Raw genomic sequence first — 22,062 nt, 5'->3', positions numbered from 1 at the left:
TAAAACTAAAATAGGAACTAACCTTATCCTACCTCATGTTCTCTGACAGAAACATCTTTGTCTGGATGCATTTGGATTTTATGCCATCACGTTCTGGTTTGCTACCCTCAGCAGGTGTCAAACTGAGGGTGAAAAAAATACGCATGCAGAGCATATCAATTATTTCGTGCTGTGTTCCCCATGCTATCAGAATGGTTTTGTGTGGGTGTTCGGCATGCAGAGAAAGTGCAGAAGTGTCTTGTGGTGTCATAACAGATTACCGAGTGCCCCATTACATTGTAAAACCTCATGAATACAGAAATGGTTGATACAATAAAGACCAGCAGGGATGTGTTTACATCCAACACCAATTATTCCACCCACTCCTTGGTGTTTTAAATGTGGATGGCAGACTTTGCCCTCTGATGTCCTTGTATGTTTTTTTATGCCTAAAAGTTTTTGCATGTCAAACTAAATATTCTGCACTGCAAATAAAATGGATTATATGTCATAAGCAAATAATTTTAGATTAAAAATATACATATGTCGGTGAATAGTCAATGTATAAAACTACCTATAGGAAGTCAATAGGCATAGTATGCTTGGCCTCCAAAAGCAGGAAATTAATATTCAAATTAATATTATAAATAAAACAATAAAATGTTAAAACACTCTACTACTGTACATTCAAATATTGATAAAATATGAACATGAGCACAATTTAATTAAAATGGAACAGTTTACTCTATCCCAGCCTATTCTTCATGAAAAAAGCAGCCTAGTCTAATTATTTCCCTCGTATCAAGTTCTACGGTTGGATCCCTGCATCATATTTTGTGCAGTTTCTTCTTTCTATAAATGGTTCTGAGGTTCAGTAAATTACTTGTCTTGTAATTCAGTTAAAATTCCAATAACCTAAATTAATGTTCGACTTTAATTACATTTTAGCTTGCCTCTGAGACTCTTCTCATTTAAGAATGTTTCATCGCCCATTTATTTTAGAGTGTCATTGATTGTTTTTGCTTTGTTTGGACTGCAACTTCAATCTACTTGATTAATTTAGGCTGAAGTTTCAATCAGGCCATAACCAATGAACTGGATTTTGCCACAGCTGTGGGACTGGGACCGTGCTTTGGCAGAAGACATTAGTGCAATTAGTATTGGTCTGATTAAAACCACTGTAAAATGCTATGGATATTCTAACTAATTTTTGATTCTCGCACAAACTATTATTTATGTCTAGTATTTGTGATTATATTGCATGCATTTCATTTTGACATTTTCATTTGACAATTTGCAGTCAGGCCAAATATATCATTTCAGGCCAAAAACAACAACTATTAATTGAGAGACTACATTAAACATTTATCATTTTAAAATTTATTTATAGACTGCAGGACTATTCAAGCGAATTACAAAAAAAAGGCTACAGTGAAAAAGTAGTCTCATCAGAATCAGGTGAGAAATATGTACAGATCAAGCACTGTTTACAAGCATAAACACTCCAAAACAAAGCAGATTTTTATGTAAGAATACAACAAGAGGAATCGTTATTTATTATTATTATTATTATTATTTATTACATTAATATGCAAGTACACACACACATATATATAAAGCATCGTAAAGCATATTTCTTCTAACTCTTGTGTAAGTTGGGCAACAAACCCAGTGTCAGCAAGATTTGTTCTAAAGAGAAATTAACCGAAGGGTTGTGGAATACCCAATGGAGACTGGAGAAAATTAGCTTCTCATTACTCAATAAGCACAATGTGCACAATACCAGTCTTTTCTGTGCATGTATGTTACAGTGCATTGCAGAGCAGATATTTCTTTGAAATCTAATTCACCCCCTAAACTTAAAATACTATTTTGGTTTTATGTTGAATATCCTTTATGAGACTGATAATAAACCAATATCATTTTCAGGTTGGGAAATAATGCAATTTAGACCATACCTTGCATTGACATGCCACAGTCCTTAAAAGACCAAATTCTTAACCTTAAAGGGCCATAAATATGAAGGATCCCCCATGGATATTACGGTTGGTTCTGCTATGGTAGCAGCTTATGTTCTCTTGGCTGAGATCCTGACAGCTTTGGCTCCTGCTGTCAATAACAGAGGAACAATATGTACAAGAGATCATGAAGGTCTCCAAAAGAGCTGCAACATCAGAGTTTTAGTGAACAGTAATGTACGCCATGCACCTAATGCCTAATGCCACACTTTTTCTCATTAATCATGGTCAAAAACTGAAAACTAGATGCTGAAGTTAGTCAAGTGCCCTGCAACAGAATCTTTTACGTAGATCTATATCTTGATAACTAAAATGCATACTTTATACTCTGTAATTTAATCTAAGTCTAAGAAAAGAAATTGTGGTGTGCAAATTACTTGAACCTGGAGGTCAAATGTCATGATGCTCTTAATGTTATAAGACCATGCTTATAAAAGTGAAGCAACTTGTACTATCCTAGTAGAAATAATGTCAGGCCGTTTTGTGGCGGTCTTTTAAAATTGAAAAAGTCCTTGAACAAACATGCGAGTCTCTCATAGAGAAATAAAATGGCCTTGAGATGTTTAACGTTTATCCTTATGCTGCCAAGATAGTCAATGCGATGCTTATGTCTTCAACACCCCCACAAGGTCAGGAATCCATCAGTTTTCATAAACAGAAAGACCTTGAAGCATCTGTCCCCAAAAACTGATTGAAATAATCTGAAAATCAGAGGCTCAGGGAATTTAAAGAGCTACCAAAAATTTGATTTGTTCTTTGCAATGGCTTAATATAATAAATAAAGTTATAACCTTAAGCATAGTTTCTGTGTCAAAATGACCCAAGTATCAAAAATGTATTATTTGCATTTCATGTGTGCAATAGTTAATAAAGATTAGGGCTGGTAACTGGCAGCTGTTTAGTATTAAGTCCTCATGACATTCTGGTCTGAAATTCTGATATATATGGTTATGGTTTTTATTTTAGAACCTATTTTATTAAACTATTTTTTTTATGTTTATCTGCTCATTCTATTATGGTGGGATCAAAACATATTGACTCCCGCAGTCCCCGAGGGCGAAGGTTTTCTATCTTTTAACCTCCTGTAAACAGAACCCTGGCACTGAAACATGTATTTATACACACACTGCTGTCACGGGCCAAGAGTGCGCTGGCATGATGGTAAATTGGGCTGACAAGGAGGGCCAGCAGAACCCGCGGCAGTCACATGGTGGTGATCATGTGACAGCCTGAGCCAGGGAAGAGTCACTAATGATTACATTTACTTCTGTTCCTGCACCTTCACACTGACCAGCTCCTCCTGAATCCTGGAGGTATTTATGATGTTCAGGTATAATGTAACTTTATGGTAGATTCACAGGATGCATTGCAAATGTGTTTATAGAGCCGATGCTGAGATCTAATGGAATATTAATGAAATGGAACATGACACTTACAGCATCCTGCACAGTATATATACTGTATGCTATATATATATATATATATATATATCAATATTGTATGAAAAACATTTCAAACAGCAGTATGATCACATCATGTTTATTTATCATCCTTGGAATTATTTTTAATCTTTACTGTAAAAGCATCTGGTAAGATAAGGTTCAATACAAATTTAGTTAATATACACAACTGTATACTAAAGTACTTTTAAAACATAGTACCACAGTATATCACAAGCTTGAGGTCAACAAGATATCTATTTATTTAATACAAATCTATCTATCTATCTATCTATCTATCTATCTATCTATCTATCTATCTATCTATCTATCTATCTATCACCCATTCAAATTATTCAAAAATGACACAAAATGTATTTGTATTTTCTATTTCTATTTTCAAATTAATGGTGGTTTTTATTTATCAAGGCTTTCACAAAAATATTAAGGAGCGCATCTGTTTTCAACTTTGATGATGATGATGATGATGATAATAATAATAATAATAAAACACCAAATCAACGTATGAAAATTATATTACTGCTAAAAATGTTTTAAATATGACATTTATTCGCTGCATTTTTTTAAATTCAGGGTTTTTTTTTTTTTTTCAAATAAATGTACACGTGGTGAGTATATTATAATATTTATATTATTTTACTTATAAGTAAAAAAAAAACAAAAAAACATCTTACCACCAAAAACATTTGCGCTGTATATTATCACCTTAATGTTAATTTATAATTATACAGTTGATCACTGGTAATTCATATTTGTTCATAATACATTTATTTTAATGTATACATACTACTGTTTATTCTTACATCTGCCTAGTTAAAAATGCATTAGTTTATGTAGAAATTATCATTACCAATAAAACAAATCAAAGACATTTTTTTCCAAGTTATGCGATTTTCATACTATAACTACCTCATAAATGACATGGCTTTAAAAAAAAAAAGTGGTACCGTCCTGCGTTTATCACAACATCTGGTCAATTTAATGTGGGCAGTCTTGTGTTAACATACTTCCAACAAGACAATTTGCCATTTAGTTTCAATAGACAGTCTTTTTAAATTTTGAGATCAGAGACTTACAGTAGTGTTTTTAGAACTAAAACAACTCTTTCATATCAAAAGGTCAACAAAAATGTTATTTACTTGATATAATCCCTTAATCAAAGAAAACACTGCACTGATAGTTTGAGGCCAGGGGGAAAAAGGCATTACATCATGCTCAATAGGGAAAACACTGAGGCTTATAAGGGACAACAAACCTCTCTGCCTCTGCTGCTAACACGCAGCACCATTCGTAATCCTTCCAATGGAAAGCTGCCATCAAACTCAACTGATTTATCCATTTTCTCCCTTTCCCTCCTGCATTTCTCACTTTGATGTGCCTTCCCCTTCCTCTGTAGCCTGTTTACCCCTGACACAAGCCCTGTTGGCAGATGCACAGCATACGGCAGTAATAAGGAGCTTCCCTCATTAAAGAGGTTAGCTGGAGGCACTATGACATTACTGTCCTCCAAACATGCAGATATACACATATACACACTGATTCCCTACGAGTGTCACTGGTCAAACTGGCCACATGAATGTCTTTGAAGAGAATATGAATACCTTCAAATTCACTGAAGCTCTGGAAACAAAGCATCTAATAGTAGTTTAACAACTTGAAAAATAATTCTGGGAACTCTTTCTGAAATGTCTGGGAAATTCTGGGAAGTCTTGCATTTTTAAATGTCAGGAATGTTCATAATTATTGTTTGAACAGCCACAGAAATACCAACTTCCAGGAACTCCTTCATAAAATATTTGCTCTTCTTTTTTTAAAAACACTGTAAAAATGGCAAAAATTTGAAGTAAAATTTTTTCCAATTATTTGTTGTTTTTTGATGAATCAGTGTGTTAACATTGTAGCGGCAGTGTGAAAAATACATAATTAATTAGAAAATATTCATCATATATGTACAGTAAACCTAACATCTCCAGCTCTTGCTGTGAGTAAAACCTTTTTTTTTTTTTATCATTCTCATAATATTACAACTGCAACATAAGCCTGAAATCCCAGAAAGGCAGTCTGACCTTTTATGATGTTTACTGGGTTAAACATATATTATGCTCCAGGGCATCTGCATTCATTTGAATCTCAATAACATCTGGTAACCTACTTCATGCTTTTAAGATCATTCTCACAGAGAGTGAAAAAAATGAACCACACAAGCCCTAATTTAAGGCTAAATAAAGAGATTCAGCTATTTTGCATATGCCATATTTCACAATGCCATGATTTATAACGACAATTACTTAACGGAGATGCAGTAATGTGAAAGAATAATGTATTCCATGTTACATTATTAAATTACCTTAGTGTTTTGGAGAGGTCTCTGCGCTTTTCTCTAATTTAGAAAATGCTGCTGAAGCAGAAACTCTGATATTTACACAGTATTTTTTTTTTTTGGAGCTGGAAGGTAAAACTGCACTTCCTTTTCTACTTCTTTTGAGTGAGGCAAAATGAAGCACTCTCTCTCCAACTCCTGACAGCTGATGCAGAATAACACCATACTGAGGGAGAGAAAGAGGGAGAGAAATCGGAAGGAAGGGAGAAAGAGAGAGAAGTTAAATCAGTGCAACGTGAGCTGAGATTTTTTGCGAACAAATCTTTGTCCTTCAATGACACATCCCAGGCTTCCAAGCCAGAAAGAGAGACAGTTAAGAAGAACTCATGGAACTGTCGCTGCATCCAAATGCATCCGTTTCAAGAGCATTCACTTAACATTTCCATCTTACATCTATGAAAGGTATAGCATTTAAAAGGATAGTTCCTCCCAAAATTGAAAATTCTGTCATAATTATTCACCCTTTTTTCCTTCCAAATCTTTATTACTTTATTTTTTCTGTGGAACACAAAAGAAGATATTTTGAGAAATTTCTCTGTGATTTTGGTCCATACATTGAAAGTGATTGGTCACTAAAACGGTTTGGTTACTAAGTCGGTTTATTTTAACTATTGGGTAAACTATCTCTTTAAATGATTTGCACAAGTGACCTTGTCAGAGTTTTCATTTTTGGGTTAACTGTCCCTTTAAGGTTGTTTTATCACCAGAAACTGACTGACTCTATGTTGAATCAATGGCTATTATAGCTATCTGGGTGATGAACATACAGTATGATAGGTGTGGGAAATATATGGCCTGATTTGTCACAGCCACAGTGTGCGTAACCTATATTACCAGGGAATCCTGTGGGTGCCTGTATGGGGCAGTAATGATGGATGTTTGCTTGAGCCAGGCAGTGAAGCATAACACAATCTATTCTCCTCGATGGCCAAGCACCTCAGGTAAAAGAAAGAACGGTGCCCCACACTCGATCTCAAACACATTTACACATACTCACAGGGACGCACATGCACACACATATCAACCTCCTAGAAAGACTAGTTTTTCATCCTTGTCCCTTAGTGATATTTCACCTGCCAGAGGCTCGACTTCTTTATTACCTCTGATAGCTTTCCTGTTCTGTAGCTGATAACCTTACTTCCTGGTTCTTAGTCAATGTCACCCTATTGGGCTTCATCTCATTTGTCAATGTAGCCTTTGTGGGCTTCTGGAGAAATATCTTCAATCTGTCCTTTACTCTAAAAATGCCAGCATAAATGGCTCTTTAAGGATTTACTGCACTGTCTTATGCTATATTGTGGGTTTACTTACAATGCCATTTATATCCACATCGAGAGGCATTATTAATTTTTCTTGATGAATTGATAGTCTTTCGGACCCCCTAAATATGAAATAAACAACCAAAATGTGACATAAACAGCAGTCTATCTTAAACAATGCAATGTGAATGAAGTAAACACATTTATCTCATCCGCTTCTTATATGCAACACTTAATTAAGACATTACACTAGCCACAAAGAAGTCTTTAAACACAAGGTGAAGGCTGATGATTTGTAATGGGGTACTAATTAAAAAGATAATTACACATGCATCTGTTGAAATATGGATGCCAGCAGAAGTTCCCTCTAATTAACCTCCCAAGGACGCTCAGTTATTAATGCTGTTAAATAAAGTGGAAGTGAGAAAGAGAAAGGGAGAGAGCGAGAGATAGAGAGAGAGTTAGAGTGAGAGATCGAGAGAGAGAGAGTCTTTCAGTGACTTAGCAATAGGAAAAAAGCAGGAGAGAAAAAATGGAAGGAAAAACGTGTAGCTATTATTAAATGCCTTTGTATTCTTTCTGGAAGATTTATGAAGTCCAGCAGGATTTTCTGTTGTGTAAAGTCAGGACAGCAGAGAATATGTGAAAGTAGTAGGAAGAGCGGTCCTAATGGACATGTTCTTTAAATATAGAGGTGAAAACACATGTGTACACATGTGAGGCCTAAAGTCAAACTCATGGAGCACGCGTGCCCAAAGTCCATAGAAACACGGAGTACATTAATGCACACTGTTCAACTAAATTGCAAAGGCGTTTCGCTAAAAATAGAGACCCAGCTGACAGCCTGAGGGGACAGAGTGCACATCTACCAAAACTACTCCTTTTATACTGCAGAAAGTGCTCTTTTATGACTAGGTAAATACAGTAGACCGAAATCACATGGAAAATACACTGCAAAGACGTAAAGAAAAAACTGCCACTTTAATATATTGAAATATAAATGATTAAGTATTAGAATAGAAAACCTCAAACATTTAAACAGTATATATAAATGAAAAAAGAACCATATATTTTTTATAAGAATGTTAATACGGTTTACAATGTGACAGGCTACAAATACTTGGTATTTGAAACACGTTTTTAGATATCTGCAAATAAATTATTGTTAGAGGCCATTCCCACAGAGTGCACTTTTGTGTCTATCACATTATTATCTATGTAAACATGCACTAGATTAACAGCTTTGACTGCAGTGACACTGCTTTTAGAGTCTTCCAGCATTAGTGCAGAGTTTTAAAGTCTCTGTTAAGTAAAAATAAGTTTAACTTTTAAAAGCGTGCTTTGGGATGTTTGTGTTCGGCTCGATTCCTCTCCACTGTGCCAAAGCTGCTTTTAAACGCAAGAATGTGTCCTGTGTGAAATGCTCTTCACACAAGAGAGCCTTGGTCAGATGTGCTCTCTGCATTTTAATGTTTAAATAGCCTACATCATTTGGGAGAGAGGAGCTGGTATCAGTCCAGTGTTTAATGTTAGTGGTGCCTAAAGCATTTATATCAGTTAAACACATGCAGCATGTTTTTGAATGAATGATGAGAGCAAGCTGAGCTGTAGCACACTTTTGCTGTTGTAAGGGTTTTTGAGTAATCATATTTGTGTACAAACAATGATCCAGCAAACCATAAAAAAATTGCACCCCCACCCCCTTACTCTGAATTTTTTTACTTTACCTCCTGCTTTTACTCACCTTCATGTTGCTCCAAACATGTATGACTTTTGTTTCTTCCGTGGAATTCAAAAAGAGATGTTAGGCAGAATGTTCAGGTTGCTCTTTTACATACAGTGAATGCCTATAGTGACCACGGTGGGAAAGCTGCAAAAATAAATAAATAAATAATAAAAGTAGTTAATATGTCTTGTGTATACTATATTTTAAATCTAAAGCTACAATAGCTTTGTGTGAGAAGCATACCTTTGATATATAATATATAATATATAATATTTTTTTTTTTTGGAAAGTCAAACATCCGTTTTCTTTTTTAATATTAAAATGTAATTTATGTGTGTGATATCAAAGCTGAATTATCAGTAGCCATTACTCTAGTGTTTCACATGATCTGTCAGAAATTATTCTAAAATGCTGATTTGGTGCACAATAAAATGAAAGTAAAGACAGTTTAATTTTTATTATTAATGTTAAAAACATTAACATTATTTCTGCATAATATATTTGTGTTTACCATATTATTTTCTGTTACTTTTTTTTCCGCAGGATTTTGTAATGAATAGGAAGTTAATGAGCATTTATTTGAAGCATATATAAACATATATATGACAATATTCTGTTGTCCCTCATTTGGTATTGTTGATGTCATGTGTGACTATGTCCCTATGTGTGTCTCCTGCCTGTTCTGTCCTGTATTCTGTCCTTGTGTGGATTTACTATTTGTATTTATCTTCATTTTCTTCATGGGTTTATCTCACCGTAGCATACCGGAACAAGAAATTGAAAGTGCGCGGCATGTTTTGAAAGTGGCTTGATTTTTTTTTTTTTTTACGGAGCTCGCCGCAAGATTCGCAACAAGATTCACTGATCTGGCTCACAAGGGACTTCGGCTGATTCGCCATCATCACCAACATCGATGACAAGAGTCATCGAAAGTCTCTGTTCAAGATCGGGGCAAACACCCACTGCCCCGTCAACCTTCCAGATACCACGGGACTGAACTGGAGGAAGGTTATCATCCTTTGTCTAGAGAGTGTCCGGCCCCAATCTAGAATGCCAATTGACCCAGAGCCCAGCCCAAAATCACCCTGCTGCATGGAGCAAGAGCCAGAGACTGCCGCAACCGTCGAGCCATCACAAAATGGAGCGACAGAACTTAGGATCACCCCGGAGCCAGAGCCTGAATCGTCAGACCAGGTGCGAGAGCTGGCTACTGAGGGCGAGCCAGTGAAAGAAGTACGGGAGTGCGAGGGCTTGGAATAAAGCTACGCCCACTGCACCACCGCTGAGGGTGAGTAGAGACTGGACCCTGAAGACTTTATTTATTCCAATTCAGATTAACATGTGGACATGCCCATTCTTCTCCCACCATCATAAAAACTGTAAATCTGCCCTTAACTATATGTTGTTCCCTTGTCCTTGGCACTTCCAGTCTTGGGAGTACTGTTCCTAAGCTCTCTGATCATCCTGAACTCCCGCCTAGCCTCCCTCTCCCACCACCTCTGCACCAGTCCTCACCATCTACACCACTGTCTCCTTTCAGCCCACCATCTGTGTGGTGGGATCGCTGCGGGTCTTCCAGTCTCCGTCGGCTTCTTGTCTGGAGGATCCCTCGTCTCTGCCTCCAGTTTCTGAGTCCCGCACTCCCTAGTCTCTCTGGCTCCGCCTTGATCTGTCGTTAATCATTCACCGGCACGGGACTCCACAGCTCCAGCTACACCTCATCCCTCCATCCCTCCAGATCCACATTGGTCCTCTTTAGCTCCAATTCCATCACAGCCTTTCCGGGTCCTCAGCATCACCCTGGCTCTTCAGTTCTCCGTCTCCGCCTCAGGCTCCAGCACCACCTTCTCTGCCACCGCCGGTCAGCCCTCTGGAGCCGTTAGCCCTTCATCCACCATGGCTCCTCCCTCCCTAGTCAATTCACCTGAGCCCCTTTCACACTGCACGTCGGACCAGGCATATTACCGGAACATTGCCGGGTGCCTTCTGTGTGAAAGCAAAGACGTCCCGGGATTGATTCCGGCTTTGAACCCGGGTCGGGACCTAGTAACTTTGCCGGGTTCAACCCGGGACGAGCGTTGTGTGAACAAAAGCCAGATCTAATGCCGTGCCGAAGTGATGACGCGCGTTATCGCGTGACTCTTTTACTGGCTGTTTTAAAGGAAGATCAATGTTTGCCACAAAAAATTGTGCAAACTGTAATGAAGCAGAGATCAGTTTGTTCCTCACTTTCCGCGCTGACGCAGAGATCGTTTGCTTGCTTCAGTGAAAGTATAACGTGCCTAACATTTTCGACTCGTACATAACACGTCACGCCCTGATGTCGCGTGTTGTTACGGGATCTTTATGCGTTGTGTGTGAAAGCACGCACATATCCCGGGTAATCACTGGCAGTGTGAAAGTGCAAAATCTAGCGACCCGGGAACAATTGCCGGAACACTTTACCTGTGTATTTGCCGGAATGAGAGTGTGAAAGGGGCTCTGTATATTTTCGAAGTTGTTGTGAGATTGGTTGAATTATACAGGATTTCCGGTAGACATGTGTGATGTGTTCTTCAATGTTCTGCCTGGAAGCAAAAATGCCATGACAACAAACCCCCTAACGAAAGAAGGAAGCCATTATGTTTACAACTGTGACGACAATCGCTTATCAGGATCAACTAAACGCTGGATTTTCAAAAGCATGAGAAATATTGAAAATTTGCGGCATAGAATCGTTAAAATATGAGAGTTTTACACACTGGTGTCATTGTGGCGACATTTCCAAGCCCCAAAACATGAGGATGAACAAAATGAACTGTAAATTGGTTGTTTGACATGTCAGTCAAATGGCCTCATAGACGGGCCTAGGCAAATGAAAGTTGCCATGAATTCCAGACCTTCAGCTCCTCACCTGTCTGCCCCTCATTAGCAGCCTTACTTTTGTTCTAGCCTGTTCTGTTGTCCCTCGTTCGGTATTGTTGATGTCATGTGTGACTACAGTACATATATTACCTTTTATTTTTATTAACAAGTCTTTACCTTGCAATTTTTATTAGCTTCATGAATCCTTGAAAAATAATGAATAGTAGTTTACATTTAAATTCTTCAATTTTAACAAATTTTCACATTCACCTTTCATTTTCTTGCACATATTTAAACATTGTGACTAATATTTAGTTGCAAGACAAGCCATATCCAGTTTTGTCATTTATCTTTTACTTTCTCAGGCAGAGTTGAGTTTTTACTGTTAGATTTCCCATTGCCTCCGGAACCAAAAACACACATATAAATATTTTATCAGTGCTCTTTGCTTAAGTGAATTGTCAGCACTATTCTCAGTTCTTCAAGCCTTATATTCTCATGAAACAACCACACTCAACCTAAATTTACAACTGTATGCTTCCAGAGCATGCTAATATTTTGTGAGTGGCATCAGTTATTGCTGTTTATCGAGCATCTTTAAAACTTGTCCAACATCTCTCTTCATCAGAGTTCAAATGTGCACATCTTGAGCTGAATCATAGCACTTGTGGGTTAGAGGTGCTTGAACAGCACAGTCGTGCTGCTTTTATGTATTGTAACAAGGTTGGCAGGCGTGTTTGATGACAAACAGAAGTCCTCAGATGGACTTGAATAGCTGTGTAGTTGGGGGATATGAATATTATATGTTGTGATGTTTTGTGATGTGCTGTTCACGCTGCTTTGTTGGAGACATGTGATAGAAGAGCCATACGATTCCCAAATGTCCAAATGTCGATGCTATTATCTTTTATTTAAAAGCAAATACTAATGATGTTTACAGGCCTTCCAGTCTACTTTTTCGTCAATTCAAATATTTTAAAACTCACAAAAACACTAGCTCTTTAAGCGAGGCATTTGAAAGAATTTTAATTAATTGTTATAAAAGAGTTCAGGGCACAAGGGATAAATCTCTGCAACTTCAGGGTTTAAAGTCAAAAGCTCAGTTACACAAATATTTTATTTTTTCAAGCAGTGCTTGTTATGTCAAGTTTAATCGCCAAGTTTATGGTTGGAAAAGCTCTTGGGCAAATAAGTGAAATCAATTCACTACACTGGGTAACAATAAGGGTGTGTTTACGCTTAGTTAGTTCAGTTCTCCTTTTCAGGGGTATTGGCAGCTTGATTGGTGTGCACCAATGCCCAGAGCAGAGTTTGCACTTATTCAGTCGATAATAAAAGAGCAATCACACCAGTTTGTTTTAAAGCAAGGAACACAACACATACTGATTCACCATAAATCTGTTCACTTGGTTAATTTAAATTAATTTTTATCAGAAGTGTTGCTAATGACCTTTTCAAAAAAGTAGAGCTCAAAGTAGCTTCCCTAACAAAAATGTCTTGTCTTTTTTGCCATTTGCTGTTTTACCGTAATACTTAAAAAAATGCAAAAAGCCCTAAAACAGCGTATTATACACAGATATGTTAGAATGTGGCTTTTACTATAATTAATGTTGGTATTCACAAAAACAGTACAGTGTGATTGGCTTTGCATTAATTTGCAAATGTTTTGCATTCCCCAAAAAGCTTTGCAAAACTTTTGCACACATTAAACTGGTGATGGAAAAATAGGAGATGGATGGAAAAACTATATTTCAATGCTTATGCAAGATATGTTTCTTGGGGAAAAACGTTTGGGAGTGTACGCAGAAGCACTAAAATATAATTTCAAAGAAGTTTTTATTTTATTTTTAAATAAAAAAATATGTTGTTTCAGTAAGTTCAATTAATATCAGACTCACTTTTTTACATCTTACTTCATTCAGTGTGATAACATATTCCTGTGAATGTCTTAAATTAATCTTTTTTTCTTATAAAGAATGGATACAGAAATTGACTTCCAAAAATAAACTGAAAAATATATACTGCGTCAAAAGCTCTGGTTTCCAATTTAATTTAGAACAATAAAAGCTACAAAATTGCTCTCTTTGAGGACACATTCCAAAGGAACCATGTTGCACATTTCAAAGGCAGCCTGTCCTTCTTTTCGGCACGGATGAATCTTTGATCCTTAAGCTGCTCTAACACTATTGCCCACACCTGCATGTGGGCAGTGGGGCCCGCTCATTAACCACACACGTCCGCATGACGTCTAACTGAAGCTGCTGGCGCACGCACTTAATTGAGTGGAGAATTCCTCCTCGTGAGGCGTTAATGAAAGGTTTTCACTTGAATGACCGTGACATCACAGCAGATCAAGCACCAGCTTCTAACAAGAGCGGCGAGAATATATTCTGTTACAAATAATGTAGATGAGCATATGTTGTCTTTTTTTACAGTATAGAGCTCAATAATAAAGATTTTATCTGCTGCCCAATTTGAATTAGTTGTTCAGATTTGTACTCACCCTTTTCACAGGCTTAAAATTCTTTATAAAAAATAACTTAATGACTATTTCAAATATGTAAAGAACATGCGGTGTGGCTTTTACTGACTTAGATGCACTACTAGACCAACAGATAGGGAGATCAGACAGCCAGTTTGCCTGGAGGCTGATGGATCTCCCATAAGAGAGAGATGAGAAGCTTTTCAAAGGGAGAGATGGGACTCTGACTAGCTTAAAAGGGATTTAAAGATTTATCGCAAAGAACCACAGGAGGATATTCCCCTCGAAAGCTCACCTGATATCAACCTTCCTGCTTCGCCTTACAAAACAAACCATACTCAAACACGGTACAGAGAAAAATTCAATCTACTAATTAGACCAGCTTTAAAACCGTCACTAGACTTTTACTCATCCAGTCCATACATGTCAGAACACAAACACTTCAACTCTAAATGAACCGAATCACGCACCAGATGATTCACATTCACTTCAAGCAACAGCTTCATATATGAATCATGATCATATACGAAGCGTCTCTGTATTCTTTCATCTCGGAGCCATATGTTGAGTTCATCGGGCATATCGCAGACCCAAGAGAAATACCACAGAGATAGAGAAAGGACATGTGAGAAGCTGTCAGAGCGTGAGATGACTCCAGGCAACAGATGCCCAATTACCATATTTACATAATTATGGTGATGCGGTTGGATCCGAATGAAGTTGTAAGAGCACAGCTGTTGTTGTCCAGCTCAGGCGTAGCTCAGCAGAGGAGCAGGCTGAATATTTATGTGACATTTCATGATATTTCAATTGCATGTTGCTTATCACAGTCAAACACAGTGGAGACCCATTGCACAGGCTTGATTACCATCTGCACCAAGGTTTGATGGCGATATAATATGCGAGAATGGAGAATGTTTTGGAGAATGTTTGCAGACAATTAGATAACGCAATTTATCTCCATCAATTCTATTTTGTAATAAACCATTTCATTATATCTATATCTAGAGATTGGGGTGGCCTCTTATGACTTTGGCCCATCTAGGAACACGCTAGGATCATTCCGGCAAGTTTTGAACAGGAAAACACAGCTTTCAATTTCAAATCTTTTTCTTGCTGAATTATGCATGGTGAAAACGTCCAGCGCACATAACACTGAATGATTGCTCGTAACATAAATAACCAATATCATCTGAGAAATATGCATGGGGCGAACTTGAAGCACCGAAAACTCTTACTGAAAGTAATCAGAGGATAAAATGAATGAGACACAAGCCTCTCTGGAATTTTCCCCACTGTAAAATATGTTGCTTTGTGCTTCCCCTTTGAAGACAGCTTCTGCTCTAATAACTTCGTCTACAGGCCTGCTGTTCACAGGCTTTGCGCGGCCCTAGCTAGCTCTCGGCCTGAGCCTTTTCAACTTTCAGATAAATTATTCAGACGGATAGCCTATAAATACAGTTCTGTTTTAATGAAATATCCTGGCAAGGCACCCGCAGTATGATGTAGCAAACGCAGTCTTGCTGACTTCCATGTCCATCAATTTAAAAGTCTCAGAACAAAAGACCTTACAGGAAACATTTGATTATCACATCTTTCATCTCATCACAAATACTCGCTGACTCATACGTTTCCCTTTAAAAGTTTGGGCTAAGTAAGTTTAATGCATTTATTCAGCAAGGATGCATTAAATGTATATTCCTACAAATATTTATATTTCAAATAAATACCATTGTTTTGTTCTTTTTTGTGTGTTTTTTTATTATTACTTTCTATTCATTAAAGAATGCTGACAAAACATGTATCACCAAAATATTAAAGAGCACAAAGTTTCAATGTTTTCACTAAATGATGATAAGAAATGTTTCTGCATATTATTAGAATGATTTCTGAAGGATTGTGTGACACTGGAAACTGAAGTAATAGCTGCTGAAAATTCAGCTTTGCCTTCACAAGAATAAATTATATTTTAAAATACATTAAAATGTAAAACAGTTATTTTGAATTTGTAATACTATTAAACAACATTATTGTTTTGCTGTATTTATGAGCAAATAAATGCAGCCTTGGTGAGAATTAAAACAAAAAATATATATAAAAAACTTTATATTCTTACCAACTACAAAGTTTTGAATGGTGACAAAAAAATAAAAATAAAATAATAATAATAATAATAATAATAATAATAATAATAATAATAATAATAATAGTAATAATAAATTAAAGAAAAATAAGACTTAATAAACTACTTCTATGTTACCTTTATGGTGATTTCACAGGGTTATAGAGTTTGACAGACACTGGTCATTGTCTGCTTATAAATGAAGAAAGAGCACCCTTAACAATCTACAAAACAAAGAAAATAAGTAGTAAATACTCAAAAAACATTCATCTTTGCATAAATTACACTACTAAAATACAAGCCTCTCATCTAGACCACTTCATGAACAATACAGCATAGGCAGTTAACAGTCATGTACATGTAAAAGCATAATAGTATGCAGGGCCTTAGCTGGGGTCAGTGGGGCCCCGGTGCAGGTTGTACCAGTGGGCCCTCTTTGAAATTGTTTAATTTATATGTTCATTCTATTTATTTATTTGTGCTAATTGCACAATGTTTAAGTTGTTTCATTTTTGTAGGTGTACAGGTACAGAAAACAAATAATTAAATATAAAATAGCACTGCATAATCTTCACTGTAAAAATTAAATTATATGTCAAACCAAAATGTATTCAGACACCTTCAACATTTCTTACATTATCACAGTTTATTTGCTCTAGTTTATAAAATCGTAATAAAATATGAAAAGAGAATTCAGAGTTGAACTGTCAGAACAAATACATCTTGATAATGTAAGATAACTTTGATAGAAAGATATGTAATGGATAACAATCAAACCAAACTTCAGACAACTGTTAGTATGGCAATATTTACACAACTATCAATAATTTGTTGAACAATTACCAAGCAATGCTTAATTATTTTCAGTCTGTGGTGTGAAAAGGTTGCATTAGCAATTAAAGAAAAAAACACATAAGCAAACCATGAAGTCAAAGTGTCTGAATAATTTTTGGTCCCTTTGTTTTTATATCAATTTCACTAGTTGTCCACTGTATGCAGTTTTTTGGGGTATAATATGCCACAGTTAGCTTTATTTTGCTATACTCACTTACCGTCCTGCACCTATTAAAACTTTTTTTTTTTATATAATATAAAGTGTCTGAATAATTTTTGGTTTGACTGTGCACACATTCTTGTTAAAACTACGCAGTAATTCAGTCAAGAGCAGTGAGTGATTTTCTTAATGTAATTTTCTTGGATTAATATTACAGCAGTCAGAAGCTAAATAAGGTGCGGTCACTTTAAGAGACAATGATCGCATACAATATAATACACATTCGATTTTTTTCTCAACTGTTTACTTTCACTTAAGACATAACCAACAGTTCTTTCGAACATACTTTCCAAGACGGGTATTTTGACATATTTTGTATGTATTTGTCGGCACAAAAGCAAAATGAGGCAAATTCTGTGTTCAAGTGTTTTGAGATGCCTTTCTCTGCTTGATAAATTCAAGGAGAACTTCGCAAAGGAGAGCTCGGTTCAGTGTCTGTGAGAAGTGGCTCTGAGACTGAGATGCGTGCGCACCGAACACAGCGCGCAGGAAACCAGTTCAGCTTTTCCGCGTCATGTGTTTGAATGATTTAAACTCTTTTGAATGTTCAAATTGGAAAGTGGCCAGGCTTAAAAACATATGAAAATGATAAGCTTTCGTGACGACACGCAGCAGTGGCATGTCAACTGTCCTGATCATCTTTTTAGGCTAGCCTCAGCCAGACGGTTGAGATCGCTGGGGGCCCCCACTCATCCGTGGGCCCCTATAATCGTCACCACCTTTCACCCCACTTGCGATGGCCCTGATAGTAGGTATACTGTAACTACAGTTGACATGGGAGTAGTCACTTTGTATGGAAGGAGAAAAAAAAAAGTTTACATAGACTCCATGTCTTTAAAACAGTGCCGCCACCTACAGACTTGCCACAATTAGAGCAAATTCAGAGCACTGCCAAAATCACTGATTGCCATCTATGTGCATATAACTGACACTCAAATGCATGCATGAGATGTTAATTAACATGTGGCTAGACAGCTGCCATGCTCCTAACGATCTCTTGAGTGCAACATCTTTCCAGCTAAGCCTCAAAGTCTTTTAAATCTCCTTAGCATGATGGAGTCTGTCTAAAAAATTAATATAAATGTAAATGTAAGCTCCAGTGAGGATAGACAACACTGGCCTTTATGGCTTATGAAACTGTCTGTACTGAGGGTGGGCGAGGAGTGACAGAAAAGCAGACTGCGATATCTTTAATACAGTAGCTAGACTGTTAGATATGATGATGAGGATGAAAATGAATGAAATTGAGCTCTAAGTGTCACAAATTGGCATGCTACCGCTAAGTGTCACAAGCAATCCAGTCACCATACACTATGCTTCAACGAATGACACAATCAATGAGTTGATGTAGCAAGATTGTGGCTGCAGACTCATTTTTTCACCTATAATGGTGGGGACTTCACAGTAACATCTATTGTTTTTATACTGAGCTAAGAATTTGTCCTATCTATCTATCTATCTATCTATCTATCTATCTATCTATCTATCTATCTATCTATCTCCTAACCTGAGCTCTACTAATCTAACCCCTCATACCTTTTTACATTTCTGCCTTTTCTTTAATAAGGCGAGACACTGCAGGTGAATGGGGTCAAAAAACAAAACAAAAAAACTAATAACTATCACCTTACTTACTAAGTTGATTAATTGGGAAAAACATTTTTTATTAAAAGTTTTCTAAAATGTTATGTTTAAATATGCAAATGAGGCATTATTTAGTGAACTAAGCGTAAATGCATAAATGTCTAGTACAAGTCCATTTCAAAAGTCTTGTTTAATTTTTTTTAACAAGATATCCTCTTCGTATTCCATATGACATATTAGAGTCATTGACATATTAGAGTCAACTGTTTTACAGAGGGAATCTCTTTTTGTCACTCCATAATTCAGAAAATACTTATAAACTTAAAAAAAACTTATAAACACCACACAAGTTTGTATGTGCTACTGAAGTGGAGATTTATGGCTCAGTGCTGAAGAAACCCATTTTGAGAAAACGTCCTTTAAAAATGTGTATTGTAATTTAAATCTATTGACACAAATAGATAAAGTGCTATAAAATAAATATTTTATATACTGTAATACTTTCTTTTGGATGTTGTCTTTATATTAGTCTGAAAAAAACATTTTATGAAAAGCCAAAAAGCCCAAAAATCGAAAAATGGACAGGTGGATGAAAAAACTGCGTTCTAACCTGCAGTGTCTCCGTCTTTATATTAAGCTGATTTGCCGGTGGGTACCATAAGCCACAAAAAAAGTTTAATTCAGGTCTTACTATTTTTATAGGGACGTTTAGTCCAACCCTACAATGTATGCCAAACTTGACCGCAAAACCACAAGGAATAAGACAAAAACAGACATCAAACTGACGGATTGTGACCACTAGATGGCAGAGTAATACCACTGAAAAAAAGCTACGTCGTCTGTAAAGGTCCTTTCAAATATTGTTGTCTCTCAGCCGCTTAATTGGAATAAAAAATAAATAAAAAAATTAAAAAAAATTATGAAATATCAAATGATAAACAACAGTATCGAAACACAAAGATCTCACACTAAAACACACTTGTTGTTGTTCTAGTCTTCACTAAATTTGCAAACATCTGGGAAGTTACATGAGCTATAAAATGCATAACGTTAGGCCTATATGCTAATTCTAATAACCTAAAGTACGAGTATTGATAAAGTTTTACCTTGTTCGTGCTACGCTGCATCTACGATCAAACTGGACGAGAAGGGAGAGTCTTAAACGGTTTAAAATTATCATTAGTCCTTTGAATTAAAATCTTAACTTTCGATATCAAGAACTACGCGTCAGAGAAGGGATTGACTTGGTTATTCGTTAATAAAGACGGTTAATACCTGTTTTGTCAGTCCTAAGCAGCAAGGCCATCAAGACGTGTTGGTCTCTGCACCTACAAGACTGTACTGTGCCACTAAATCGTTTCCAAGCAGGTTTCCCAAACACTCCTTCATGACTGCTTACAGGTAGACTAGCTCTTCACAAAACGAATCGCTTTTCAGTTTTGGGATTGGCTAACACTCACGGAGCCCTGGCCTTGTCACAACTCAGGTGTTGACGATGATAGTTCCAGTCAAAATACTTTGAACAGTATAAGGTTTTTAATGCTTTTTTTTTTTTTTTTTTAAGAATCATCTTCTGCTCACCAAGCCTGAATTTATTTGATCCAAAATACAGCAAAAGCAGTAATATTAATAGTAATATTTTTTATTACTATTTAAAATAACTGCTATTTTAATATACTATTTTTAAATGTAGGTCTAATTTATTCTGAATTTTTAGGATCATTACCCCCAGTCACGTGATCCTTCAGAAATCACTCTAATATTCTCATCTGCTGCTCAATAAAACATTTTATTATTATGTTGACAACAGCTGTGTTTCAGGTTTTTTTAATGAAAGTTCAGAAGAACAGCATTTATCTGAAAAAGAAATATTTTGTAGCATTATGACAATTTAATGCATCCTTGCTAAATAAAAGTATGGTTTTCTGTAGTATAATTTTCATGCATATAATTTTCAGGTGAAAATCATAAATACATTTTTTAAAATCACAGCTTTTTGAAATGTCCTGTATCCCTGTAGACAGCATTCTGCATGTGCAATTCTCTGGTGGAAATACTGTAATTAACCACAAATAAATTGAAATAAATGGCAGGAGTGTACATAATAAAATAATTTCATTAATTCTCTAATTCATCTTGACAATAGAGTGTAACAAAACTTCAAAATGTAGGTCAGGACTTTCATTTATTTGTATATTGATTTATGTTCATTTTAATGTTTATCAAAAAAGAATCTGTGAAAATGTGTTTGTTTAATAGCTTGCCTTTTTGTGTGTCTCAAATACTTCCACTTGAAAATGAGCAGGTATAAACAAGTAATTAATACTGTAAGATATTTACATGACATACATTCTGATTATTATATCTAAAAGATAACACTAGCTTAATTAGGTTATGGCAATTTGGTAAGCATGTTTAAATATGAAAAAATTTTGTTTATAATGGGAACATCTCACACTATTGCCCTCACCTTTAAGGATACCACACAAACACACAAAGGTTAGGTTTCCATGTTTTATGGGGAAATTCCATTGACATGTTTTCCATCCCCTAACCCTAACCCTAACCCTAACCCTAACCCTAAACCTACCCTCACACAAAACTTTCTGCATTTTTACATTTTCAAAAAGTTATTTATATTTATAAGCAGTTTTCCTCATGGGGAACCCATAAGGTCAAAATTTACTGGTATTGCTATACTTGTGCGGACATTTGATCACCATAACAGGGAATACTAGGACCACACACACATATTTCCAGAAGATTACACCTCCCTGCTCAGCAGTAGCATCTACAGACTCACAAAGTGTGCTCACGCATCTTCAGTTATTGTGTGAGGTTACCAAGCTGTGCTGCTTTCACATTCATGAAAATCCCGGCCATTAATTCCCTGGGATGGAGGCAAGGCTGGACCACTGATGAAATATATGCCAGAAGCCCTGCCAATTTCTATCTGAAAGCCAACAGACATCTCATTCACTTAATGCTGTTTTGGGGAGGGGAATGGGGATGATTTTTTTTCTACAACGTGGACTTATGCATCATGATCAGCAGAGGGAGAGAGAGTAAGAAAGAAAAAACTGCCTGAGGTGGGTCATTTCTCTGTCTGCCTTCCATCAGCTCTGTTATGGAATAATACCATTCTCTTGGATAT

The 22,062-nt window shown here is 36.3% G+C and overlaps 1 long non-coding RNA gene across 1 annotated transcript; it reads right to left on the bottom strand.

Annotated features, from left to right (window-relative positions):
* Positions 1 to 28: 28 nt before the first annotated feature.
* On the bottom strand, positions 29 to 20,066 carry LOC127959150 (uncharacterized). The gene is made up of 3 exons (XR_008154208.1): positions 20,015 to 20,066; positions 1,938 to 2,088; positions 29 to 122 (listed from the first exon to the last, which is right to left on the bottom strand). It is a non-coding gene; the product is annotated as an uncharacterized LOC127959150 (long non-coding RNA).
* Positions 20,067 to 22,062: the final 1,996 nt, after the last annotated feature.

The sequence above is a fragment of the Carassius gibelio genome, chromosome B6 (assembly GCF_023724105.1).
Source record: "Carassius gibelio isolate Cgi1373 ecotype wild population from Czech Republic chromosome B6, carGib1.2-hapl.c, whole genome shotgun sequence".
Taxonomy (NCBI): domain Eukaryota; kingdom Metazoa; phylum Chordata; class Actinopteri; order Cypriniformes; family Cyprinidae; genus Carassius; species Carassius gibelio.
Note: the sequence above shows the minus strand (reverse complement) of the source record. Positions and strands in the feature narration are given on the sequence as shown.